At 34.3% G+C, this 19,283-nt stretch overlaps 1 long non-coding RNA gene across 2 annotated transcripts; it reads right to left on the reverse strand.

Moving 5' to 3' along the window:
• Positions 1-4,348: 4,348 nt before the first annotated feature.
• Positions 4,349-18,803, reverse strand: LOC144425747 (uncharacterized). 2 transcript variants are annotated; one of them, XR_013477623.1, is made up of 8 exons: positions 18,605-18,803; positions 17,862-17,923; positions 16,682-16,860; positions 16,173-16,218; positions 15,790-15,908; positions 14,283-14,320; positions 11,526-11,646; positions 4,349-5,282 (listed from the first exon to the last, which is right to left on the reverse strand). It is a non-coding gene; the product is annotated as an uncharacterized LOC144425747 (long non-coding RNA). The 2 variants fall into 2 exon arrangements; XR_013477624.1 differs by lacking the exon at positions 16,173-16,218.
• Between the last annotated feature and the right edge of the window lie 480 nt (positions 18,804-19,283).

The following is a 19,283-nucleotide window of genomic DNA, read 5'->3' on the forward strand; positions in this document are numbered from 1 at the left end:
TGCTTTAGGTTAATGATGTTTCACACTTACCAGGGTAAGTGATAAGTGTTTTTCCTAAGGAACGCAGAGCTGCTACGTTGCAACACTTTGGTCGCAACGTAATTGCGAAAGATCGCTGCGTAACGAAGTAATTAAGGAACGTCGCTGTTTAACTCAAGTTGGCGCAGCGGACATATGAAGAATTGGAGAACATTGAATAAAATAGCGTATACAATTTTACTGGTGCACGATAAATTCAATCTAATGATACCATTCGAAAGTTATTTTTAACCTCTACAAATGTCAAACTTACAAAAGTATATGTGTCGATATCATATTAGATTAAAACAAGAACAAATCGGAGGTTTTGTCATTTAATTAAAAAGTTTTTCAAAAAAATTCACGCTTTCAATTTCGCCGATTTTTGTACGATTATCGGGACATTTTATCCCCATCTCATAATTATAATTAGTCTCCTAGATTGTCTCTCAAACAATATAAAACTTGTCTAAATATAATGTAAGGTTAGTGAGATATGAGGTTTCGAAGTTGCATAACTCACACGCGATACCTGTAGTAAGATAACTATCGCGCGATTCGATGGACACAGAATGGCGTCCGATATGCATCATCGCACACCGTGTCTCCACTTGGTTTCTAGTCACTTTGGGTATACCCAAACAAGTTTTTAAATGTCCACTTATTAGCAGAGGATCAGCTAAAATAGAAGAACAAACGATTAAGCGAGGGCTTAATTAATATGACTCGGCATGTGTGCAGTCTAAATAGGATATTTTCTGGCCTGCCAGCCTGTTTGGAACTGTTTTCTATGCGCTCAAAAATATGAATATCCAGTGTAAGCGTCAAATATGCAACATTGCAGCCTTCAACAGATTTAACAACCAATCACAAGAAATCACATTTCTTTGCTACATTAGATACCCGACAGACGGACTGCACCTTTTGAAAAGGAGTCAAAAACATCAACCGTTGGAATATCAAGCGCACAAACCCAGGATAAACAGATCGAGTAATATTCAAACACAACAATTTGATAACAATCAAAAACTACATGAATGTATGTATTATTATTCCTTTATTATAATTTGTACACCCCAGCTGTTTGATTTACATTTTTTACCACCAAAACTATGTCGTGTCTGACATTAAAACTTAACGGTTCTAATGAATTTACTAATGGAGACAAAATCCGAAAAACTTTCGCTTTCAATTAATATGTTTTCAGTCAAATATTTGCATCAATAAATTGGTCTTTTTTATGAATCTGTTGTTGTGCATGGCTTTCAAACATCTGATCAAGCTTTTGTTATGGCGGAGATATAGTGTGGGGAATCTTGTATAAATAAAACATGGTATTAGGAACAAGAATTATGCAGTTCATTTTCATCTCTTCACCACGTAGCTTAAGATTTTTGCAAAATACCATTGTGTAATAAAGCATTGTTCTGCAAAAGTACTCGCAAGCTCTAATGAAAAACAAACTGATCAGTATCAATACGACAAAATCAGAAAATTCTAGAAAAATAAAGAAAAGTCCTCATGTTGCGTGTTTTTAAATCTACCAATTTATTACGCTTTATCAGAGAATTAGAAGTAACCATTTCATTTCTTTCTTAAATTCGTGGAAACGTTCAGCGCTTTTTTGTTGATACGTTTGCTTGCATTTCTCCAATATTTAGCTTAACATTATTACTTTCCATCTTTACTGTTTTACTTAAGTAAGAACAATAAACATCGTTGGGAATTTTCTAATGTATTTTTGTACGGCTAAGACATCCATGCGACAATGACTTAGAAATAAATTATTATTTATCAAAATTTTTTTCTATTTAAATAAAAATTCAAATTCACCAAACACAAATCTGAGTCGGGCATTTAAGTTACGACAGATTTAAATTCAATTCAATGGAAGAATTAATTTCAGAAAAAAAAAACACATCCCTGAATAAGATTTTAAATTTTTGAATCATTCCTAACCCGAACCCAAGCTGAACAACTACTAATTTGTTATGCCGGGAAAGCACTTAGGTGCTCATAAAAATGTGACCCTAATATGTTTGTTGAGTAAGAGTTAATATCCTTTACGTATACGTCTCATCGTGCACTAAGTCAAAAGAGTAAATCAAAACAAAAGCAATAAGAAACTTCCAAGCATGATATATGCTTGTCCGATTGTTTGTGGCCACGGTAGCACGTAATTTCTCATTATCATATTTTAAATTCTCCGAGTTTTATGTCTGTAAGTATTTCAAAGTTAGAAATATACAGAGGAATATGTTATTACTTGAAGGAAAGTAATTTGAGCTAGCGAGCAATCGTTTTCAGCGCGTATATTAGCTAGTAATCATTACCCGCACAATAATAAACAAACATTAAATGCGCTCGCTCGAAATTACTCGCGAAAACATGCGCCCTTTGTTAATTGAATATTCACTTTGCTTCAAAAGCAAGGTTTGGGCTTGCCAGAACGGTGACGTAATTTTTTCTTCCGTGAGAGACTTTGTTGTCGAGTCGATTTCGCTTGTATTTATCAGAGCGGTACCAAAACAAAACTTTCAAAAAAAAATAAATAAAAAATTTCTCTCATTTTCAACGCGACACGACTGAGCAAAAGGCACACGCGTATCGGGAAGCGTCTGGCACAAAGCGCCCTAATCAAGTTTTCCGATGAGATTTGGCTCAAATGGAGGGCGGGTAGATTGAGTTAAGTTAATGACAGATTTAAATTCAATCCAATGAAAGCATCAACTTCAAAAAAAAAACACCCGAATGCAGATTTCAAATTTTCAAATCATTCCTAACCCAAACCATATAATCTAAGCTGAACAACTATTAATTTGTTATTTTAAAGCGAGCGGGGGTGTTTTCCGAAATCTCATTTTTCCAAAGAAACATATTCAACTGTGGTAATATACTCAAATATTTAATATACAGTGCAAACGAAATTGAGAATGAAACACAATAGCGGGGAAAAAATTGAATATTTCATTAAATCGAGCACTAATATAAAAAACTTGATTCAACAAAAAGTTGTGGTGGCTCAATGTGATTAATTTTAAAAAAATATTTAATTAATTTGATCTAATTTCGGCTGGGGGGTAAAAATTTACCAATAATGTACCAATAATTTTTCGAACTATGTCATTATGTGAACTATATGAACTATTTCAAGTTTTGGGTTTATGAATGACAGAAAATGTAATTTGATAAATTAGATATGAATTGGATATATTGGAATTGGATATTTTAACAAAGCAGAAAAATTTATTGCATACCGGCTAAAACTGCACACCTGCCCGTGAACGTAGTGGCGTAGCCCGGGGGTGGTTTTGCGGGTCGACCCCCTCCCCTCTTTTAAAAAGAAAGAAAAAAAAGATTTTTCTGTATCATAGATGGCAATCTTCCGTACCTTGAAACGCTTTTTAGACTCCAAAGACTGCTGAAACACGCGTATTCTAGCGTTCGATCGGACTCGCTAGCTGTTTCGATCTAACTTGGCGAAAAAAAATCAGCGCTATCCCTGCGCTATCCTGAAAGCTCTCGCCAAACCTCATTGTATCGAACAGTTGATATTAGGAGCCCAATCCAAACTTCATAAAAGCCCAATTTCGTGCAAGGGTATAAAACATGAAAAGTTTCATCTTGAAAATCCTAGGTTTTCGATAACAATCCAAGATGTTTCAAAGTCATAGGCAGAAAGCATCTAAGGGCACTATAATATAAGCACAAACACCAAAGCGCGCGACATCCCTGGAGATGACGGGTTCACTAAAACTTACAACTGCGCAACGCTATACAAACAGCAACGCTAATTTATTACACACTAACACAAATATATTTCTGTAACGTTTTGTCTGACCAAAATCCGACTTCCTCAGACAAGCAGTTTACAACAATGACAAGAAAAGAGCAATCATGCAGTTTAAATATGGCGATAAATAAATTTGTTTGAAATTAATTGTGACCAAACAATGAAAAAACAACTATTGATATTCAGAAACAGATTGCGAAATAAAAAAATGCGATCGGTTCTCAGCATGGAATAATTGTTCCGCGCGTGCTTGATTTCACAATAAGTTTTACTAGAACATTTATCAATGTGTTCTAGGCTCAGACCTTTCCTATCAAGATCTATCAAGATCAAGATCCTATCAAGATCGGAGCCTAGAACACATTGATAAATGTTCTAGTAAAACTTATTGTGAAATCAAGCACGCCGCGGAACAATTATTTCATGTCGCAATCTGTTTCTGAATATCAATAATTGTTTTTTCATTGTTTGGTCACAATTAATATATTTGTGTTAGTGTGCACAGCAGACTCTTGAATTGCATATTATGGTATTTTATTCTTGCTACAGCATCCTTGCATTACATGCATACGGATCCACTAGCGCAAAGGCATAGAGAAAGGATTGGGAGTTAGTCTGGCGCAACTTCTACTGATCGTTATATTAGCCTTTTCGCGTGACTTCTGTATCCGAATGGATCCTGCCAAACTCCGGACTCGACAACTACCACAAGAAAAGAATTTAGAAGCAATACTAAAAAGAATTCAACGCCTTTAAAAGAATCACATTAAAAGGACCCTGGCTATCAAGATCTGAGCCTAGAACACATTGATAAATGTTAAACACATTGGTAAATTCCACTAGCGCAAAGGCATAGAGAAAGGATTGGGAGTTAGTCTCGCGCAACCTCTACTGATCGCTAATTTATTAGTTGTTGAACGTGTAAGTTCTAATATCTAAGATGAACTGTAGCTAAATTTGCATAATTTGTAGACGATGTGATAGAAAAGTGCCATAATATAAAACTGTGTTAATTTGAAGGACCCTCGTCGAACCCCTGGAACAGCTCCAACGAACACCAAAAATTCGATTGAACCCAGGTAAAAAAAACTACTGTTCTAGACCAGCGTTTCCCAAACTTTTTCGGCCACGGAACTTTTACACTTTTTATCTCGCCTCGCGAAACAAAAATGAAAGAGTAAAATTGATAAGTGAAAACGGTCTAAGTAGTGGTTCCCAATGGATAATATTTTGGACATCTTGTGCGATAATTGAAATATTTGCAGCTCTTCCTGACTAGCGGGATTGAACATGATATATATATCAGTTTATACGTGACAAAATATGAATTGAAAGATTATAAAATTACATATATACTTGCTCTTTACTCTTTAGACTATATAGGCGTCAATCTCACTCCGTGATGCACCAGATTATTAACAATGTCGATTCTGTTTGATGCAATGACTCTTTCAAGCAGTGTTTTAGAAAACTGAAAATAAATATATAGTTTCATTATCAAGTTTGGGTTCATAAATCACAAAAAGTACTGTTTGGCAGAGGTAAAGCAAAGATATACTTATATTAAAAATACATAAAAAAAAAAATCAATCCAATGTTATGTTCATGTGTATACCGAGTCCATCTAACTTTAGGTGAAACTAAATTTCGTTGACCTAAGACACTATCAAGTTATTTAAATCACAAAAAATGCTATTTAACAGAAATACAGAAAAGAGATTTGGTTAAAGACATAGTCTTTTAAACTATGTCCTTATCAATCTTTGGAGTTGTAATTAACAGGGACACAGAGTAGCTAAGCTTATACTAGAAGTTTAAAAAAATAAAAATATTAATTTTTCGTTTAAATAAAATTATTTGCTGATTTGCTGCGTTACAGTATCGCCACTGGAAACGATATTTTATTTTGGGGCTTGCATGGCGTAGTTAACCAATGCCAAATCGTATAGAATTCACATTGATACACTCGGTTGGAATTACTTATTAGCCAGAAAAAAACGATAGTTGTCCGAATCATGATATTATACAGTATTTAGACTAGAGGATTTTCCAAAATAAATTCCATTTGACAGACAAACCAAAGCTGAGATTATACTCAATATAATAAAAATAATACTTTGTCAGCAGGTTTCCCGAAAAAATTGCAGATATTATTTATTGATAGATATACAAGTAATTTACACGAGACGCGAGATATTCCAAACTTGAACGGCTTAAAATGTTTGTGTACCACAGGCATTGTGCGTTATATTTACCTAATATTGAGGTCCTCTAAATTAGCCACAGGGATTGTAGACATTCCACATTCATTATAAGAACATAACATATTAATACTCAAAATAAACTATGAAGAAATAGGGAATATATTTCTAGATTTAAAAACTTATGGACATGAGGGGCATGGGTTCTAGGAACACTACCAATGAAGGTCTATACTGGTTATAAGGTATTTGCGGCTATAGTATATCATAGGAAATTTAATTTTAGGACACGAATTTTGGGAGAGGGGATTAACAACTACATTAATACCCTCTGGTGAAAACGGGTTCCAAGATTAATAAAAAAAATAGTATATGGTATGCAGAATGATAAGGACATGTTAGCTTTGGTACCTCATGATAAACGATTTTAGAGTCATAATATTTGCAATAATAAAGCGTCATACATATTACATACACGCATGAATATAAGATATGAATACTCGCACTTAATAACAGCGCATTAGGAATATTGCCAGCTTCGAACACTTATCAACCTACTTCGAACACTTGAATCAATATGAATCGTATGGTTACTTGGACTACCAAGGATTGTCAGCTTCGAACACTTATCAATATGAACCGTATGGTTACTTGAACTAACAAGAATTGCCAGATTCGAACACTTATCAGTATGAACCGTATGGTTACTTGGACTACCAAGGAATGCCAGCTTCGAACACCTATCAATATGAATCGTATGGCTACTTGGACTACCAAGGATTGTCAGCTTCGAACACTTATCAATATGAATTGTATGGTTACTGGTAGTACCGAGGATTGCCAGCTTCGAACACATATCAACATGAAACGTATGGGTATTGGCTACTAGGACTACCAAGGAAAGTATAAGTCGGGTGTGTAGGATTTACGGCTACATTTGTGCAATTGGCCTAATTTATATATTATCCTTATTGAAAATTTCAGTTTGGGACGCAAATTACATGGTTAACCAGTACCGAAGTTAGTAATATTCACGGTTATATTAATGTACTTGATTAAACTCACTCCAATATTACCAGTATTGAAAATTTAATGCGATTCTGGATTGGAACATGAATGGCATGCTTATTAACTGTTTACTACCAGGTGGTATAAACCAGTGATTCCCAGAGTGGGCGGTTATAATTATATTATAACTTGATAATTTAGTGAACAGTTAATCGTTTAACGATCCTACAATTTAAATATAATTAGACAAATGGGAACACGCTGCACAGGGCAGGGTTCCAACAGCGCAGAAAATATTTAATTCAAATGGAGCTCCATGAAATGCAATGAAATGAGGAAATAAAATCCATATGTTATATTTGAGAAATGCATCGATACGTGATTTTTATAAAGATGTATCTTTTTAATGAAAATCTCTCATAATTTGAAAAACCATGCAAAAAAGGCAGAAGTCAGAAACCTGGATTCTTTCATTTACGAACTCGTTTGTAACAATGATACAAGTGCTATCAAAAAAAAAAAATTGCCATTCAATTAGTAAACGGGTTGAGTTGAGATTGTGGCTGACGAAAATGTCACCAAAAATTAAAGAAAAAAATACTCTCTGGAACAGTGATTTTTCAACCTTTTTTGTACCGCGGAACACTTTTTTCAATTTAAAATTGTGGCGGAACTCCAAACGAGATTTTTGAAAATAAACTATATTATGCAATTAACTGACGTCGATCATTTCGGCATGAAAATAAAATACCGAAATCAATAATATAGCTTGTCAACTTTAGCTGGGAAAGACGTGACACATTCCGATTCAGAGCTACAAATAAATGTTTTTGCAAGTTTGCTCATGAATACTATGATTACGGTAACTAGAAACAGAAATGGTATTTTATTGTGATATTTAGGTCTGTTTCGATGATTTTCAAATATTTTATTCTGTAATTGTGGAGAGACAAACACGCAGCTCTTTCTCAACAGCTCTCAATCTCTCGCGTTTTTTTTTTATACGCAACAGGAGTTCAGAAAGAAGGTCGGAGGTCGATATGGAAATTATTAGAAACAATGAAAATTAGCAGCAAAGCGATTTTTACTGTTTAATTTCGTCATTATCGCTACTTTTTTTGCCCCCTGAACGTTTTCATATTACCACCTTTGTTGTTCTTGTGCGCACGTATTAATTCTTGCCGATCGAATTTTCAAATTTTTGTAGAATTATATGCATTCACATCGGCGACAGATGTTAATGACATTAAGGAGCGCTTTTAAATTCCAATTTTATTCTAACTTTTATCTTTCGCGCTGGCTTGGATCTAACTCATCGCCGTTGGCAAATTAAACGTCCCGGTTTTAAGCGAATAATATTATCGCACACATTTATTAAGACGGTAATTGAGTTTCTTATGGTCCATACTGGTGTCAGTGTTATTTCCGGAATAAATCAATTAGATACTGTGATAAGATAAATCTGTGATTACGTGAATCCTGAATGTTGATTTAAAAGCTGAAATAAAGGCATTTCTACGTGGTCATTAGGCGAGATGACGACGAAGAGCACTTCTTTAACGATATCTTACATGCGCGACCTGATGCAAAAAAATTGCTTGGTGCTGAATTGCCCAATTGCTTTTGTGCTGATTAGAATTAATCACCTCGAGTTTTGACGTTTTCTTTTCCAACAAAACAATACCGCGACCATTATCATAGGTAAAATCGTTACCGAGAAATTCACAATTTTATTTACGGAATTTGGTAATTCAACACTTCACTTGACGATTTTGATGATGCCACGCCCTAATTATTACAGCAAGAAAAGCTTCAAAATGCAACGAATGTAATCTACTCCGATGATGACTCCATCCATAGTCGAGTATAATGGTCACATTTTTGAAACATTATTTGGTCAAGAATGGAATGGATCACTAAAAAAAGGGAAGAAGATAAAGTCCATTAAAAGGGAATATGGCCTGCCATTTCTTATCTGGTTACAAGTTTTTTATATCGATTTTCCAAAACTCTGACTCCCCGTTTTCAAATCGACGCTATTTATATTATTCAAATGACGTCATAATACCTCGAAAGAGCAATTTTTCGCGGAACACCTGGATGTCTCTCGCGGAACACCAGTTGAAAATCACTGCTCTGGAAGACCAATAAGCTAAAATATCTCGTTGAAAAAAACACTATAAACTATGATTTACCTTGTTTATTTGTTATCTGACCTCAAATGTTTTTGTAAACTGGGTGGGTATATATTACTGCGAATAAAAAGTTTAGGAACCACTGATATAGACCATGATAATTTACAGATACATTTCTGCGCTTAGTCGGATTCTTTTTTTATGCTCGCCACACCTCAAAAATACCTAGCTAGCAATAAGCTACATATAACAAATATTATGTTTCATTCAAAAATATTTTGAAAATACGGGGATGGAATGTAAATATCCAAAAATGCACGAATAAGTCCAACAAACAAAAAATAGATTTAATTAGCTACATGCCCCCTCAAAATTGTCTACGCCCCCACCCTTTGAGAACCATTGCCCCAGTGAATAATTGCTGATACCATTAAATTTCATGCCAACGATACTAAGAAATGAACACCGGTCCGGTTCTAAAGACTTTGCCATATAAAATTATTAGCGCGCATTGGTGCCTAAACTAACATCATTACTGCAAACACAAGGGAAAAAGTTCCTTCTCAACAATGACGAAAATTTGATAAAAATTTGGAACAAAGTAATGCACGTTTTATTCCGAATATTAGGCGGCAATATGACAAAAACACGGTTTTTTATTGCTAAAATTCATTCTTGTCTTATTCGCTTATTAGCCTTAAAAAAAACGATAGTTGTCCGAATCATGATATTATAAAGTATTTGGGGGGTTTTCCAAAAAAAATTCCATTTGACAGACAATTTCCATTTACGTATCCATATTAAGTTTTTGGCCATTCGGAAGCGTTGCCACAAAATCTTAATATGGTAAGCTGGAGTGAATATTTAATTATTAGATGCAAACAGCTAATTTTCAAAGAGATGCTAAAATTGTACAATATTCTGCCTAAAACTCAGCTATTAAACATGTACAACGATACTTCAAACACTTTTACGAAAATTTCTTCCCTGGTCTATTAAGGCATATGTTCTCAAAGTGCTCCGTGGGAGAAACTTAGGCGCTCCGATTACTTAATAAAATACTGACTTGTCCAATTTTGTGACTGTCCAAAGAAGTAACGAGAATATCGGTTGGAAACCGAAGACTTATCGATCGATAGTTAGGGGATTCCCCAAAACAGAAACTGCAGTTTCGATTCATCCGCTCTTGTAACTTGCGCACTGCGCATCGCACACACACTCGGCGGGTTTCAAAATTCTCTCGCTTTACAAAAATCTAGATCACTATATCAATAATTGATTGATAACTCGCTAATTATACGACATAATTCGCCCAAAATCAATAGGCTTCTGGTCTGAGATAAGATGAATGCACATGCAAAATCTGGAGCAGATTCAATCTCGCTTTCGTGAGATATCGCGTGCATCTAACAGACACACACACACACAGACAGACATACATACAAATACCTAATAATATACTTACCGATCTTAAGATCGATAAGTAATAACACTAATAAAATTTGACATCAGTAGTGTTGAAATATGACAACGAGCGCAAATTCAAATGTGACATTATATATAAGTAAGATCGCAGAGGATAAAAAGTTATCTCTCGAGTAAAATATTCAATTCATAGCCGGTGCGAGCATTCAAAATATCTTGTCATAGTAACTTATTTGTGTTCTTCGTTACTCGAATTTTAGTCGGGAAACTTTCACGATTATTTAATAAATGAAAAATCACTATTTGAAAATTGCACGAAATACGTCCCAAACTGCCAACTATAAGTAGACCGGAATCGTATTTTGAAGTTAATCAAATTTGATTTGTTTTTTCGGCACTCAAAATTATTTTAAAGATATCGACAAAATACGAACGATTGTAATTTAAAATATTGCAAAAAAAAAATGTTCGATATATTTTGCATTAATTATCTTATATATCGTCACATACAGAGAAAAAATCGTATTGGGCTCCATCGGTAGTTTCAAAATAGACAAAAGGTACATCGCGCGAACAATTTACTGTGTTTCCATTTCAGTTCCTATATGGTATACATTTTGAAGAAATCCTAACATAACACAAATTTACAATGTCTGAAAAGCGTTTTCAATCTGCTGTGAGACTGCTAGAACAAAACTTATAGTGATATCTTCCGTTTTAGATTTTAGTTTTAATATTTTATAATGCCGGTTTTCAATTAAGAAATTGGGTTGCAAATTCACCTGGTATTAAGCCTATTAAAATGTTTAGCATTTAAATTAAGTGAAGTAATTTTAACTTATTCAGGAATAGTAATAGATACCAATTTTAAAATTGATTGTGGGGATCCGTGAATAGTGGTGATGAATGTAAATTAGAAAGATTCAAAATATTTTAATAACATACTTGCTCTTTAGACTCGAGGCAGCCACCTCTCTCAGTGATGCATAATCGGACGAATAACTCCGCATGTCTTTAGATATAATGATGAATTGTCTTTCCCTCTTTCAAGAAGTGTTTCAGAAAGCTGAAATTTATTTGAGATAATGAAATGTAGGTAAATTTTGTATGATATTGATTTGAATTATATATAGATGTTCGAACTACGTCATTATTAAGTTTTGGGTTTATAAGTTACAGAAAATGTAATTTGACAGGAGCACAGAGAAACTATGCTTATACTTTAGAGCAGTGGTTCTCAAACTTTTTTAGTCCCAGAGCCGCATTTCAAACCTCAAAGGTATGAAGAGCCGCACACAAACAACGCAAGGTAAAATAGCAACAAACCTTCAGCGCGTAATTAAAATACTAAGTCACCGTAACAACAACACACGTAACAATTAGGGCTGGGCAAAATTTTCGAATAATAAAATATTCGAACGGCATTTTACGATTCGGATATCCGGTACCACGTGACTTGCGCCGCTCTGCTTGGACACCGAACTCGAGCGTCTCCAACTCAATCGTGAATTGTTCGAGATTTCCCAAAGGCGCTCGCTATCAGAAAAAATTTGAAAAATTTGAAAAGTCGTCTTTGCGTTATGGTGTTATATGCTTATTTTTGCACCTAACGTAACCTTTCAATTCATCATTTTGCAAAAAAAAAAACGTACCAACCGTTCCGTAAATTTAGAAACGTCAAACCAGATTAGGTATTTAAAATAAATTTCCCAGATTTACACTCGGCATGCTTGGTGGCATGTCATTAGCCATTTCTTGCATTACCGAACATAAACTTGCTTAAAATTAAATGTTAAAATGACTTTTAGGCGTTTCATTGTGAAAGGGCGATTTTAGGTCGTTAAAACACTCTAGTTATGTAAATAGCATGGATTTAAAAATGACCAAAAGTTTTTCCAAAAGCTGGTATGAGTTACTTGTATGGAAAACACTCATTAGGTTGTAACCGGATAAGAAATGTCATGTCCTACTCCCTTTAAAGCACTGACTCGTTCACGAATTGTTGCGTCTATTATCATCGAAAATGATTACAGTTGTTAAATTTTGAAGCATTTGGGCAGTAATAATTAAGCCTCAAGGTATAACATAATCGAAATCATTAAGCGAAGTGCTGTATTTGCGAATTCCGTAAAGAAAATTGAGCATTACTGAGTAAGTATTTTAGCTATAATAACCATCGGGGTGTTGTTATGTTGAAAAAAAAAACGATAAAACTTGAAGGAATTAGGTATAATTAGAGTCTGACCCTCTATTAGGCACACAGGCCTAGAAATGCCTTTATTGCCAATTTATTTAATCGCTATTTTAAATCAACATGCATGATTCACGCAATCGTAAATTTGCTAGGTTTATCTATCTAATACTAAAATAACACGGACACCATAGAAAAGCATGAGAAACTCAAATATCATTATAATAAATATGTGCATCTCGGTTACCGTTCACTTTAAACATGCACGGTTAATTTACAAGCGGTGATAAGGAAGATCGAATCCAAGGCAGAGGATAAAACTCAGAATAGAATTAATTTGGTTCTAAAATTAGTCCCTAAATGTATTCAACAGCTGTCGCTGATGTGAACGCAAGGGTATACTAGAAATATGAAATTTTGATATTCGGCGACCGCTTATTCTTGCAAAAACGAGAAAGGGCGGAAATATAGAATACCAACTTTAGGATATCGCCGCCAAAACGATCGCGGTGACAAAGACAATCAGCAATTATGATAAAATTACCCATTAAAAAACGCTTTATTGCCGACTTTTTAATGTTTCTATTAATTTCCAAATGAAGTATCGACCTCCGAAGTTCTGGATCCCTGTTATGTATAAAAAAAATATTCAAATTATTCGATTCGAAAAAAATTCCCTTTTTCCCACCCTAGCCGAACAGCTATTTATTTAGGCTTTGATTTCTGATAAGTTTTCAAAGCGGGTCGTAATCGTTGAGGATGTACGGTGCAGTAGCTGCTTGAGATGATCGCCACATTTTTCGAGACTATTTTCGATTACTGGAACAAAATTAAAATGCTATAGAAATTAAAATAGTCTTGATTTATACATAAGATCTGGAAATGCGACAAAAACTGAAAATCCACGAAAGCAAGCCAATGATTACAGCCATGTCTAAAAATCTTTCCCAAGTGAAAAGTGTCCGATTGGCCGCGAAAACGCTCACTGTTGCGTCACTATTGCATCTTATAGGTTAGTCAACGCTACGCAAATAAACACGGGGGAATCCATTCGACTAATTAATAGACTTCAGCATTTTAATTTCGAGTCAATGATTAGTTCTCAATGAAAAATTTCCTTTGAAAATAATTAACTTTTAAAACATTAATGGGAGCCGCAGGAAAGGTTGTTGAGAGCCGCATGCGGCTCTCAAACCCTAGTTTGAGAATCACTGCTTCAGAGTTTAGATACATAAAATGAAAATATTAATTTTCAGTTCATTAACAAATTATTCACAGATTTCCCCCTGAATTATAAATATTACTTTGGAATGATTTGTCAGCGTATAATATTGCAACACATCATATAAAATATATTTATATTCATGAAGAGCACGTAACAAATTTTTCCTTTACGCCTCTCAAAAAATCAATAAATATTACTTATTTTGAATGATCTGTCAGTGTGCTATGTTGTATCTCATTATCTAAATCTTAAATAGTTAATAGTTTATTAGTGTGTTATATTTTACCTTCAAGTTCTCTATAGTCTTTCCCTCCCAGCAACTTCCTGAAAATATAGGTCAATAAATAACTTCAGCCAAAGACATTGTAGACATATATATATATATATATATATATATATATAAATAAGAACAGGACAGATTATTACTACGGAATAAACGATAAGGAAATAAGAATTATATTTTCAGATTCGAAAACTTATGAACATGGGACGGTATGATTACTGAGACTACTAGTAACGGATATATAGGCTGACTATAGTAGATTTACAATTTGGTGGGATCTCATGTATATAGTGATCTTTAAACTGGTTATCGAGCAGCGACACCCAAGTTTCTAATATCTAATTAAAAAAAGGAAGAATTCCAGAGATTTGAATCTACTATATCTTGTATTGACGGCATGTGCCGCATAAACGATTCAACTAACACCATTCAGTAGAGATTATAAACGAGAGTTTATATGAATTAAGCTCTTCACACGTGATTAGGCATAACACGACGTGACCTGCACCAACAATAGGGAAAATATGACATATATTTCCATGTCTCTAAATTTAAACAGTCATGAACATATGAATACTTAGCACTTTTACCAAGGGGATATGGACCAAAAAAAGTTTACACTTGGTTGAATATAATTTACACAGTATCGTTTTTGAAAATTTTAGTTGGGATACGAGTTCTTTGAGGTGTAAGATTAACGGCTATCTTAATACACTTAGTATGACTCACTCTTATAATATCATTATTGGAAATTTGGGGCGATTTCAGTTTGAAGTATAGTTGGGAACATCAATGACATGGTTATCAACTGTTTACTACCAGAGCGTGCAAGTCACGATGAGCTACAGTTAAATTTAAGAAATTAGTCTTGATTACCATTACCATTTGTGGCAAAAACGCTCATCAGATTAATAAAAAAGGCCAGGACTACGATTTCAACAAATTAGGCATATTAGTGTGTATATAGGCACCCTATGATAAACAACAAGGTAAACAATAAGTTTTAATATTTGCATGGTTATTAAGTTGGGGTTGTGTTTTAACCGAATTGCACTCAACGAGGCATAGTTCAAATCCTTTCAGTATCTCTGCAGATATACACTGCTGGATTAACTTATAGTATCAATTTAAAAAAAATTCACTGTTTGTAGTAATCACAACGTGACGCCCTATTGCGATGAAACGCCTTTTATTTATGCTGACCCAATGAACTTTACCTAAACTGACATTACAAGATAGTAATTGGTCTTTCGGTTTGGACGATTAAACGAAACAACAGCAGATGGGACAACACAGCAGTTAGCCCCTGAACGTGCAGCGCTATACTGACTACGCCATTAATCACCGGATATTGCTACAGTTAATTTGTAGTACAGAATAGTTAATTTCGCGATTATACTCAAAATATTAAAAGTAATAATTTGTCTGTCGATTTCCCGAAAAAAAATACAACATATTATTTATTTATAGACATGTAAATTGAAAGATTTCAAATGATATGATTACATACTTGCTCTTCAGACTTGATAGGCCTCCATCTCACTCAGTGATGAAAATCTGACACTTGACGAATTTCTTTTGGTGCAATGATAAATTGTTCTGTCGACTTTCAAGCAGTGTTTTAAAACGCTGAAAATCAATATATAGATCGTAATTTTGTGTAAGCCAATTCTAAATTTGAATTAAACTAAATTTCGTTGAGCCAACTATACCATTTTCAGGTAGTTAATTCCCACAAATGTTATTTGACAGAGACACTACAAAGCTATGCTTATGCTAAAGATACAAAAAACCAACTATGTAATTCAATTGAGGTCATTTTCAACTATGTCGCTGATTTCACCAAAATTACATCCTTCAGTTAAAATGATATGTTAGTGTATCATATTGTACCTCATTTTGTATTGTTAAAGTGAGACTCTTTTCTGAATATTTTCTTCTAAAAATATACGTAAGTCTTAATAAAATACGTAACGGGTAAATTTCGACATTTAATTTCATAAAATTTAAAATTTAGAAAATTTAGACGAATAGACGAATAAATTTATTCAGCGATTGACATTAAATTTCAAATATAAACTCTATAACATATCAGGTGTAGTCTTCAAACTGCACAAATTGCAAATATTACAATAACAATAAAATACTCAATGAATTTATTTAACTCTTTCATGGAGTATATGACTAATTAATTACCTCTGATCAGTAATTTGTAGCATTATCACATTGTTCACGGTAGAGATCGCAAACTGGGGATCGCTATCCAGCAGGGAAGCGCGCAACGAATTTTAGGGGTCGCAAAGAGTACACCAATTTGATACAAGATACTATATTTATAGTACTTTTTTGGACTTCTGCTTCGAAACAAAATTATTAAAGCTTGTGCAAAATCTAAATCTCACAATTTCGATAGAATGCACAGGATCAAAAAAGCGGCATAACAATGTTCGGACCTCCTGAAGTGTAACAGCCGTTCTTTGTGACCTGGACGACACCGACTGCACACTAGATATTTATTAACAGTTCAATATCCTCAATCCAGAAAATCACACAACTCGAAGTATACAGTTGACACGGTTATCTTAATACAAACGTAAAACCAAATCAATACAAAATACTTGCAATAAATAAATAATCATACACAATTCGGCCCTTAGAAAGCCTACTCAAATTTATGAACACAATTATCAAACATAGTTAATTATTAAGTCGAACCAAATTACTATTGAATAACTTGCAGTCTTCAAATCAGAAAGAATTACAAATTATAACATACCGAATTTGTCTGCTATTCCAGGCTTAAATTATCATAAGTTGAACATGAAATCATTCGTCAATGAAATCCGAACAAATCAATTAAATAAACTATAACTGTAAAATCAATCACAAAAGGCCATTTAATGCTCATAAAATATCCCTAAGATAGGCCTATGTGGGCAGCCATAATCTACATTATTTAATCGTCCTACAGTCAAAACAGAAAGCCAAGGTCGCTGAACAAGTTTAACTTATTTACAAATTACAACGAAACGAGCGCCATTCTCTGCAAAAGTAAAGCGCTATCTAAAGCAAATTACCGAAACTATCCATGTCTAAGCGAGACATGTCTGGACAAGCAATTGCCACGAAGACTCTCTCAATTGTTTCGTAACAAAGTGTGTAGAAGCACACTGTCAATCAAGGGAAATTACGGCGTCAACAATAACAAATAAATTACTACACAAGTTAAACAGACGCAATGTTCAAGTCAATACAAATATCAAGTGAATGCGATTCTCGATGTAACATGAAGTATGCGCACCAAGATGGCGCACAACCGAACTATTTAGCATTTTAAACCCAGTAGTATCTGACTTTTTTGGAATTTTGAATCGAAATACAATTAAACTTGTGAAAATATAAATCTTACAATTTCGAGAGAAAACACATGATCAGATAAGTGGCATAACAATGCTGACTCTGGTCGCAAGACCAGAGACGCGGTGCGCTCGCATCGAATTTTATAGCATTTTGAACAAAAACAGTGGTATACAGGAATCAATAGGCGTCGGAAGTCAAATAAAATGTTCAAATAATATTTACTTGTAATATTCCTCGTCCGTTAGTTCGTGTCTTTGAATCTTTAACATTCAATATTTCTTCATCTGAAAAAAGTTAAGATATTAATAAATAAACTGTCGCAGAAATGTAGCTAGCATAATCAATGGACAGTGGAACTGAATCTATCGGATCTTTTGCACAAAGCTCCCGCCACGTTTTAAAATGACATATTAGTAATTATCCATTTGGGGTTAGGAATGATTTAAAAATTTGAATTTCCAGTGCAATCTGCATTCCTAACTTAAACTGGATAATTACTAATTCTCTTATTTTGAACGTTGGTAGGGTCTTTGTACAAAGATCCAATCCATACACAATAATATATTAAAGTAAAAAGGCTATGGCGAATCTCTATTAAACCATGAATTTTGCGCTGCATTTGCGAAAGTTTTGAAAGTAATGCATTACATTCATGTTAAGCGTACCATGTTGAATGCAGCTTACGTAGTTACGTAGATCAATGTGTTACGTTTGAGTTTCTCCATGATAAGCTTATGTATTGTCATATAGGTTTTAAGTTTGGCCTATTTGTGAGAAAACGATGGAACCCGCTGTTAGTGAGTTGGATGCAGAAGAGAATCATCCATTAATCTAGACTTCTGTATTAGTTTAATAAGTCCAATTCGTATAGGCCCGAAAACCTCTAATTTACCACTTATACAATAGTAAACTGAAAGCAATATAATAGCAATGAAAACAATGGGTATAAAGAACATTTAGCTCACCTGAATATTGTTTCGAACTCGCTGTCCTAACCCAACAGTCAGCCTATCCATACATCCTACACAAAATCAAATCTTATCCTATCACGAACATTTGTGACTGACTGAAAGCGATGTCGCTTGTGGCTTCCCGCGCAAAAATATCTGACGAAAAAAGCTATCTGATTGTTGGTAATCAAATGTTTTTACCTGATTACTTTAATTACTCCAGGTTGTCGTCACAAGCCGATCAGGCTTCTGACGCGTGATCTCAAAGTTGCAGAATGCAAATGGCGGTTGGATTTGCTTTATTCATAGTATAATACCTAGTTCACAGTAATATTCTCAGGATCTTTTGTAACAAGCCCCGCCCCAAAACAACACCCCGCCAACGCTCGAAGGTGAGGGATGCAGATTCAGTCGGAAATTCAAATTTTCGAATTGTTCTAACCCAAAACCCTAACTGCATAATTACTCATTTTTTATTTTAAAACTTGACAGGGGTGTTTAGCTCAGATCATACATTTTTGCATCAGTGACGGGAGCTTAGTACAAATAATCCAGCAATTCCATTGCATTTGTCTGTTTACATTTGTCGAGTAAACGCGCACGTGAATGCCATCAAAAATGTAACCGTCCTGCAACTCAATGAAAGAAAAACGGCGTGTACAGGTTCAGCGTTATATCAATGCATTCTCTGCAT

The sequence above is a fragment of the Styela clava genome, chromosome 8 (assembly GCF_964204865.1).
Source record: "Styela clava chromosome 8, kaStyClav1.hap1.2, whole genome shotgun sequence".
Taxonomy (NCBI): Eukaryota; Metazoa; Chordata; class Ascidiacea; order Stolidobranchia; family Styelidae; genus Styela; species Styela clava.